This window comes from Nicotiana sylvestris, chromosome 11 (genome assembly GCF_000393655.2).
Source record: "Nicotiana sylvestris chromosome 11, ASM39365v2, whole genome shotgun sequence".
Classification (NCBI taxonomy): domain Eukaryota; kingdom Viridiplantae; phylum Streptophyta; class Magnoliopsida; order Solanales; family Solanaceae; genus Nicotiana; species Nicotiana sylvestris.
Window position 1 is genome coordinate 135,322,783 of NC_091067.1, and position 8,986 is coordinate 135,331,768.

Sequence of the window (8,986 nt, forward strand, 5' to 3'; positions counted from 1 at the left end):
TTGATAAATATTTTTGAGTCATATTTTGATTGTAATTGGGATATGTAATTGTAGATATCAATTTGTTGGTGGCGTTTAAGCATTATACTCAATGTTCGGATATCAGAAGAAGATTAAAAGCTTGAGAATGTTATTAAAGTGAAAACGAGGTAAGTTGATAAAACTTACTTTTCTCGAGTGATTTTCTCTAAAGATATGCTTTGTACTATATGGAATTATTTATAAATATGCATCCATAATTGTGGGGGCAAGCAAGGAAGAATGTCACCAATTGTCTTAAATTGTGTTACATAGAAAAGACCTTATTGTTTTATAAAAGGGAAATCATTTTTGTTTTCAAGGACTTGATGTCAAATGATACTCGAGGCAAATATCATAAGTTTTATTAAAAACTTATATTGATGATAAAAAGATTAAATATTTGAGTTTTATTTTTATTTTCATTTTATAAAATGGGTAATATGATATTTCAAAAAGTTTACATTTTGAAATAGTACTTGCTAAATCTAAAGGATTGAAATTTTATTTTGAAATAGCACTTATTAATTTCTTTAATATGAAATGAGAAAGAATTTCATTTAATTTTGTTCAAATGGTTCGGATTGACTATAAATGTCATAATTTAGTAAAATAAATACTTTGAGGCTATTTGGTTATGAATCTATTTTTGGAATATCAAATGTTTCGGGAGTTACTTGTGTTCACTGAGATTGACTTTAGATATATTGTGTTCGTCATCATGAAACTACTTGTGCCGGTAGAAGTATAGATAACCACTCTGTGCTATAGACTACATCAGAGTGCATTCTCGAGAGAGAGTACTATTTTGTGCTATTATTAGCATGGCTGAGTCGATGCGTACGTTACTACGATGAAATGATCTGAGCTAGTGAGATATATGATACTTGCCGCTAGGATACATAACCTAGTTGACATTCTTGTGTCGGTGATGGTATAATACTCCCAGTGAAAGGTAAAAATAATATTTTAATGTTTAGGCCTAAGGAGCGAAAAGTGAGTTTAATGACTTGATGAAATTGAAATAGTTTTGTATGATCTTTATTAAAAATCATGAATTGATATAAATATTTTAAAATTTTATATCATGGTTGATATTTCAATTGTCCTTTCATATAAAATGACAAAGAGCATGAATTGTTATCATTTTGTATCAGATTTTTAGTTGCTTTATTTTTATAAAAACCTTGCCCCAGGAACTTGAGTTAGAGAGAGTCTATGATACTTATTGAGTACCATCATGATGTACACAGCCCTTAGGGTCCCCTCTTTAGGGTCCCACTTTCTTTACATGTTTCAGGATAAGGTATGACACATGATGTATAGACATGGCTAGGATGACTCTCTTTTCGAGGTATGATGAAGCACCACTTTTATTTCGTGCTAGATATCATGTTATTTTTTTATTGGAATTATTTCAAGTATTGGTTCTATTCTTAGTTATAGATGCGTCATAGATAGTAGTATTGGATGGTAAAAAATAGGGTTGTGGACGTCTTGTATAAATGAATAATTATTTAATTTGATTATATCATTTTTATGGAAAGCTTCACACATGATTTTGGAAATGAAAAATATTTTGTGACTTGATTTGAAAATGTACAAGATTTTTAATTGGCTTCCGCAATTATATTTGGTTTTGACAAATGGGTTGGTTCACTCGGGTTCGGTAGTGTGTTGGGTCCCGGTCATGTGGATTTGGGTCATGACAATATGAGGATAGTGGAAGTGATAAAGAGGAAGAAAAGGAAGATGAGACTAGAAGTCTCTATGCTGTAATTGATGAACATCAGGTAGTGGAGAAAAAGACTCCAGTACAGCTTTGAATGCATATTGGAAGACCTCCTCTATTTGATGGACAACACTATGATGAATGGAAGATGCGTATGGAAACATTCCTTCAGGTTACTGACGTTGACCTATGGGTAATTGGACCAATCATCACTGCCAAAATGGATGGTGAAGGTAACAAGTGTAACAAGAGAGAAGAGGAGTATGATGATGAAGATCGTCAACTAATCCAGAAAAATGTTAAAGCAAAGGACCTGCTCTACAGAACCTTACCCAGATATGTTCTCTACAAAGTGTCCTCTTGCATCTTTGCCCATGTATATAGAGGATCTTGAAAGCTGACTTTGGAGATGAAACACGAAGTGGCACTAACGGCGATTGAAGAAAGCCAAACAGAAGAAGTGATAGGTATGATGGCCATGATTGATTCAGAAACTGAAGATGAAACATATCAGGTAAGTATCTCTAACTTGAAAGAAAACATCCATGCTATGTCTAAAAAAACAACTAATGGCCATAATTGTGACCATGATGAGTGAAGTGGACAAAATAAGTGCTGAAAATGATCAGTTAATAAGCAACCTTTCATGGGTAAAACTTGATCTCAAAGAACTTGAATCTGACAAAGCTGATCTAGAAGGACATGTCAAAGACCTTAAGAACCAGGTTCTTGAGCTTACTTCTAAAAATGAGAAGTCTCCTGATATACATGGTAAGGAAAAATGAGTGATTTGCAGGATAAACTTGAAAAGGAATTAAAAAGGGCGAAAGATAATTTTTGTGATACTGAATGTAGGAATAAAGTCCTGCAAGAGAATCTAGAAAAGACTAATTACGAACTATCTAGACTAAGCAAATGGCATACATCCTCAGATGCCTTGAATTGTCTGAATGAAAACTACAGCTCTAACAAATCAGGAATTGGCTACAGAAAACTTGTTCCCAAGTTTAATACAAAGTATATAGGAATTTCTCATAACAAAATATGCACTCATTATGGAAAGGTAGGACACTTTAGAGAAACTTGTCCTGCTTTAATTCATCTCAATTTAAAAACACCTTTGGTCTTGCTAAAAATGTAAAGAAGTAAGAGGAACCAAAATCCAAGACTTTTGTCCACACTAAGTGGATTAAGGTTAACAAGAAAATAACTATTAATCTTCTTCCCTTCAAGGCAAGAAGAGATCTAAGTCATCATTTTTTTTTAAAAAAGGGACCCAAGCTTGTCTGGGTTCCCAAGACTAACTTGTAATTTTTGGTACACGCTAAAGTGAGAGAAAATAATCAAGACTGGTATCTAGACAGTGAATGCTCAATACATATGATTGGAGAAAAGAAAAACCTCTTCTCACTGAGAGCCTTCCAATGAGGGAGCGTGTCATTTGAAAATGAGAAAAAAAGACAGATAATAGGTATTGGTAAGGTTGGTAAATTACTCTCTCATGCTATATAAGATGTGTATTATGTCGTAGGCCTCAAACAAAATCTTCTTAGTGACGAGCGCAAAACATACCACGAAATTGATGCTCGCTAATCGAAGATAGTATAGTAAAATATCGTCTCCACAAGGATTGTATTTAAACAATATTCGAATAATTTTTGGTTTAAATGCTATTCAAGATGATCCAAACTTGATTTGGATTGATTACGAACTACGATTAACAACTAAAGTAAAGTAATTGACAATTGACTGTAAAGTACTGAGATTCATAGAGTTGGTTTATTATCAATGTGAGAATAAGGGTTTTGACATGATAGGTGCAAGGTTGTTATCTTGGATATGATACTGTTATATTTCACTCTTGAGGTTCTATCAATTCTCACGAATTCAATAGGTGATTAGCTTATACTTCCGATTAAGACTCCTCTCTTGATTAAATCTAAATCTTTTAAATAAACTAATGTGAGGTGCGGTGAAACTTGCAAGAATCTATTAGTAGGAATGATCTAAGAGAAATTGCTTACGAATATTTCTCAATCTTAACTTAAACGGTAACTCAAAAAGCTCTCTCAATTACTTCAGAATCACTAAAATAAACTAAGGCATATGCTGCAATGATATTCAATAAGATGTTCCTCTTTTGAATAAACACTATAAAGAATAAAATCACAACTCTATTAAAGCTCTCCCAATAAATTCAAGCAATTAAATAGCAATCAAATCCATAAACAACAACCAAATAACCAAATCATGTCAAACCCTAAGGTAAACTACTCCATAATTGTGGAGGAAGTCATCACAAATATAATTAAAGAGTGATAAAGCATCAATCTAATGTTACAATCAAAACTCCCATCTTAAATTGATGGAAAAATGATGAAATCTTGTGTCTTATAGCCTCCAATGCTCTCCCAAAGCTTCCAAGGTCAAAAATCCTCTAAAAATTATGTTTTTGGTGTATTTATACCATATAGGAATATGACCGGATGAAACTATCTTTTCTAAGCCGAAGTGGAAAAATTTGACCGCGAAATTACACTAATGCATCGCGCTAGTGTAAATTTTTAAAGAGCAGATTTTTCTCTGACATGCCACATTGCACTGTTGCACCGCACCTCGCAGCACCCCATGCGGCGTGGCTGTGATGTTTTCTCAGAGTAAATTATTTTCTCCACTTTTTGATATCCAGACTTGGCTCCCGACCACCAAACGTGATCCCAACTTAATTTCTTGGGTTTTTACTCAAACTTCAAAGCTCCAACTTGTTCAGTTTAGCTCCACATTATCTTAATAGCTCGGAATCACTTCGTGCAAGGCATAAAACATATAATACGCAAAATTCACTATCATTTAAGCTCAAACAAAATTAAAATACAGTAATTAGAGTGTAAACTCTGACTAAAATATGGGTTTCTAGCCTACCTTCAACACCCTACACTTAAACCATTGCTCGTTCTTGAGCAATCAAACTACACTTTACATAGAGACGACCTTTTCATCAAACAACTTCCCTAGCTCATCAAGTAAATAATATTTAAAGCAGACTAAACACCCTATCATAACATCCTAGCCTCAAGACTCGATTCAAAAGCACCACGCGTCTTTCACAACATGCTCACTTACTCTAAGACAGAGGTCAAAGACGTTACCTTACCTTTGCAAATCATGCGCCCTCACACAAACAATAGAGAGTAGTTCCACACACAAAAAATTTCAAGAACACTTAGGAACTCAAGATAGAAAGAATTAACTCACTCTTAGAAATAAAATTCATGCGCCACAGAAAACGTACCATAGCCTTTCCCCTAGTGTAATACTCTATTAATTCGAGCTCATTTAGTTAAAGATCATGTAGGACTTTATTTTGGTTGTAATCTAGGCTGCAGAATGGGTAGGATACATTAGGATAGTGACTACACCTCCCTGAGCAATTTAATACATACAATTTCACCAATTCAAACCCCACATTTATTTTGAACCAAACCCCCAACCTTCATACATAATAGCATCAAGCTCCTAATATCTTGAAGCTGAAACAAGATGAGAACTACCACTAGCATGAAATCCATTGTTTTTCTTTTCTAAGTTCTAAATTTTTTTCTCTTCAAGCACACTTGCTCTTTTTTTTTCCTTTCAATTCCTTACAAGTGGCTCTCACAATTTTTTTAAATAATGCACCTTTCTCCTTTTTCAATAGTTCCACTCAAAAATCCGACCATACCTTAACTTTAGCTTTCAAAAGCTCATAACAATTTCAAGTACTCAAGAGAGGTAAAAGGTTCAACTAGATAGTCAGTTCTAACAAAATGGATCAGGCTTGCAGTGTAGATGCCAAAGAAGTAGAATTACAGGCTCAAAAGGGCTAACTAGGGTACACATTAATTTGGTGGGTAAAAGCATATATCTTCTTCAACAAATAAATGCCTAAATCACTTCCTAGAATGAAAAAGACTACTATTTCACTTTGCAAACACACAGGGCAAGTTCTAGACATCAAATGACATGCACCGAATATCACCAACAACCTCGCACACACATGGCACATAACTCACTTAGGACTGGATCTATCCCGACCCTCTAGTCAAAGAAGTTAAGCAAAGTCACAATCAAACAATTTAAGGTACCTATCCATGAGTCAAGAACAAAGTCTAGGCGTCACAACTAAGGCACTCACTACTCTCAAGGCACAATAACGCCAAGAAAAGTCATCTCCATTTAATACATAGCACAAGACTTCACTATTCCTAATAAAAGAAAAATACTAACTACATCCGATTCAAATAAAACCCTTAAAAAAGAATTGCGGTCCAATAAAAAACCAAGGGGAATTGTTACAGTACCTAAGAAAACAAAACAAAAAATAAACGGCTAAAAAAATTTCCTTCGACTTTAATCCCTCAAAAAGACAGCCGAGAAAATCCATCGTCGGGAAAAGTCATTTTTTTCAATCAAAAGAAATGAAACAAAGACACATATACATATATATTCCCCACCCCACACTTTAAATTGTGGCATGTCCCCATGACACACAAATAAAAAGCAAGAGGTAGAGAAACCTTTCCTGATTCATCTAGTCGAGGTCTGAATCGAAGTCAGGATCTCCTTTGCACGCCCAACCTAGTGCACACATCCATGGTGAGAGCTTCTTTTCGGCCTTTTTTGGGTATACCCCACACTTTTCCATTTGACTCTCTCCAAGTTGCTCCTTTAATCCCCCCTTTCTCCTTCCATCTTGAAGGTCAACCTTTCTTCCCCCACTCTGAGCATGAACTGCCTTTTTTGAATATCCAGAATTTCTCTGCCCGTAGCCAAGAAGGGTCTTACTAAAATCATAGGAACCTCCCTATTCTCCTCCATGTTCACCACAATGAAGTCCACAGGGAACACAAATTTGTCTACTCGAACCAGCATATCTTCCACTATTCCTTTAGGTATGATTGTGGTCTGATCCACCAACTACAATGTCACAGGTATCGACCTGATTTCTCCAATCTCTATCCAATTTCCTAAAAATAGACAAAGGCATAAGATTAATGGAAGCACCTGAATCACAAAAAGATCTTTTAAACTTAGTACTTCATAAAGATAAAAGTATAGTAAAACTCTTTGGATCTCCACACTTTTGAGGGAGCTTATTTTGCAAAATAGCACTATAATACTCTGTGAGATTGACCACCAATGTCTCTTCCACTTTCTGATTCCTGGACAATATCTCCTTCAAAAATTTAGCATAAGCTAGCATCTGTGAAAGCACCTCTATGAAGGGTATATTCACATGCACCTGCTTGAACACTTCTAGAATGCGCTTAAATTATTTTTCATGCTTCTCTCTTTTCTGCTCCTGTGGGAAAGGTATATCAGACGTATATTTACTCTCTTCAATCTCCAAATTTGTTGAATTCTCATTTTTCCTTTTATCCTGAGCTCTAGTCTTCCCCTTCTTCTTCAGACCATCATCTACCATCCCTGCACCTTTTTGAATGTTATCATTTTCTGCTCCTCCACAATCTCCACCTGTCTTTCAATCAGCTCATCCTTTTGTTTTGCCCTAGGATCCTCCAATTCATGCCCACTCTTCAAAGAAATAACATTTGTTATCTCTTTTGGATTTCTCTCAGTATCAGTAGGGAGAGTTCCTGGAACCCTCTTAGACAATAGATTAGCCATGTGTCCCACCTGTCTTTCCAAGTTTCTAATGGCCTTGACCTGTTCTCTGATAGCTGCACCATGGATTTCAAGCCTCTCATCTGTTTTAATAATAAAATCATTCATCAAATATTTCATGCTAGACTGATTAGACTTTGGAGGATGATATTGCTACCTTTGCTAATTTTAAAAACATGGAGCTCCATGTCCCTGGGTCTAGAGTTATTTTCCTGCCATGCATTTGCACTATCACCTGGTGAACTTCAAGAGAAACTTGGATGCCTCTATCCCATGGAGTTAAATTTGTCGCCACTTTGGTAATCAAAGCCCCCCACAACATTTACTTCAACTGAAGGTTGTCACTCATGTGTAGGGTGTCCTATTCCACAAAAGTCACATGCTACTTGCGGCTCACTTTGTACCTTGGGCAATGTCAACTTTCTTATCTCTCTATCGATGATGCCCAGCTAGGCTTGCACTGATGTGTTAGAATCTACTTGATGAACCCCAGCTGATTTTCTTCTATTATTACTCCTAACATGCTACTAGTTAGCATCCTCAGAGAGCTCATCAAGAATTGCCACAATCTCTTCAGGAGTCTTCTTCATTAAAGGACCTCCAACTGCAGTGTTCAGAGTTCGTTGTGAGGAAGATGTCAGTCCATCCCAAAAGTCCAGAGTTGCATCCATAATTCAATACCATTATGCTGACACTTCCTTGCTATCTCCTTGAATCTTTCCCAAGCCTCAAAAACTATTTCAATGTCCGTCTGGCAAAAGTTGGGAATTTTCCTTCTGAATTTCACTGTTTTTGCAGCTGAGAAGTATTTGTCAAGAAACTTTTTGGTCATATCTTTCCAGGTCTTGATCGACCCCATTGGTAAGCTACGAAGCCAGTGCTTCACGTCATCCTTTAGTAAAAAGGGGAATGCACTTAAGTATACTACATATTTTGACACTCCATTGTACTGGAAGATATTCATGATTTCCTCAGAATCTATCAAGTGAGTGTTAGGATCTTCATTCACCTTTACTCTAAAGACACAGTTGTTCTGGATAGTTTGAAGCAAGCCTTACTTCAACCCGAAATTATTTGCTGCTACTGGTGGAGGTTCGATACTGGACAATCCCTAATTGTTGACTGGTCTGGCATAATCACCCAATGCTCTACCAGGCCTAGGTACATCATTCTAAATTGGTCTTCAACCAAGGGTCGATTTAGAATGAATCTTTGACCCCCATCATCTTCGATGGTCTCATCAGCACCTCTACGGGTTGCCTCAGCTAATATCCTTGCAGTTTCTTCCCTATGTTGTGCTCCCTCTATTGCATCTAAAACTACCTCGTCGTCACCGTTATTAGCATTGTGTTATTGGGATGAAGGTTGCCCCAAGAACTTTTCGGTAAGCTCTTTCTCTCTCCTCAGTTGTCACTGGTGTTTTTCCAACTCCGGTTTGTATGGTATTACTTCTTTTGAAGAAGATAGAGTCATACACCACAAACTTAACATGTCTCCTGTAAACAGAAGAGAACCCCGTGAAGAATAAAATAAAATAAAATCCTGAATTAGCACCAAATACTATTTTGAACA

At 36.0% G+C, this 8,986-nt stretch overlaps 1 non-coding gene across 1 annotated transcript; it reads left to right on the forward strand.

The window, feature by feature from the left end:
- Positions 1-8,091: 8,091 nt before the first annotated feature.
- LOC138882419 (small nucleolar RNA R71) lies at positions 8,092-8,198 on the forward strand. The gene has a single exon (XR_011404024.1). It is a non-coding gene; the product is annotated as a small nucleolar RNA R71 (small nucleolar RNA).
- Positions 8,199-8,986: the final 788 nt, after the last annotated feature.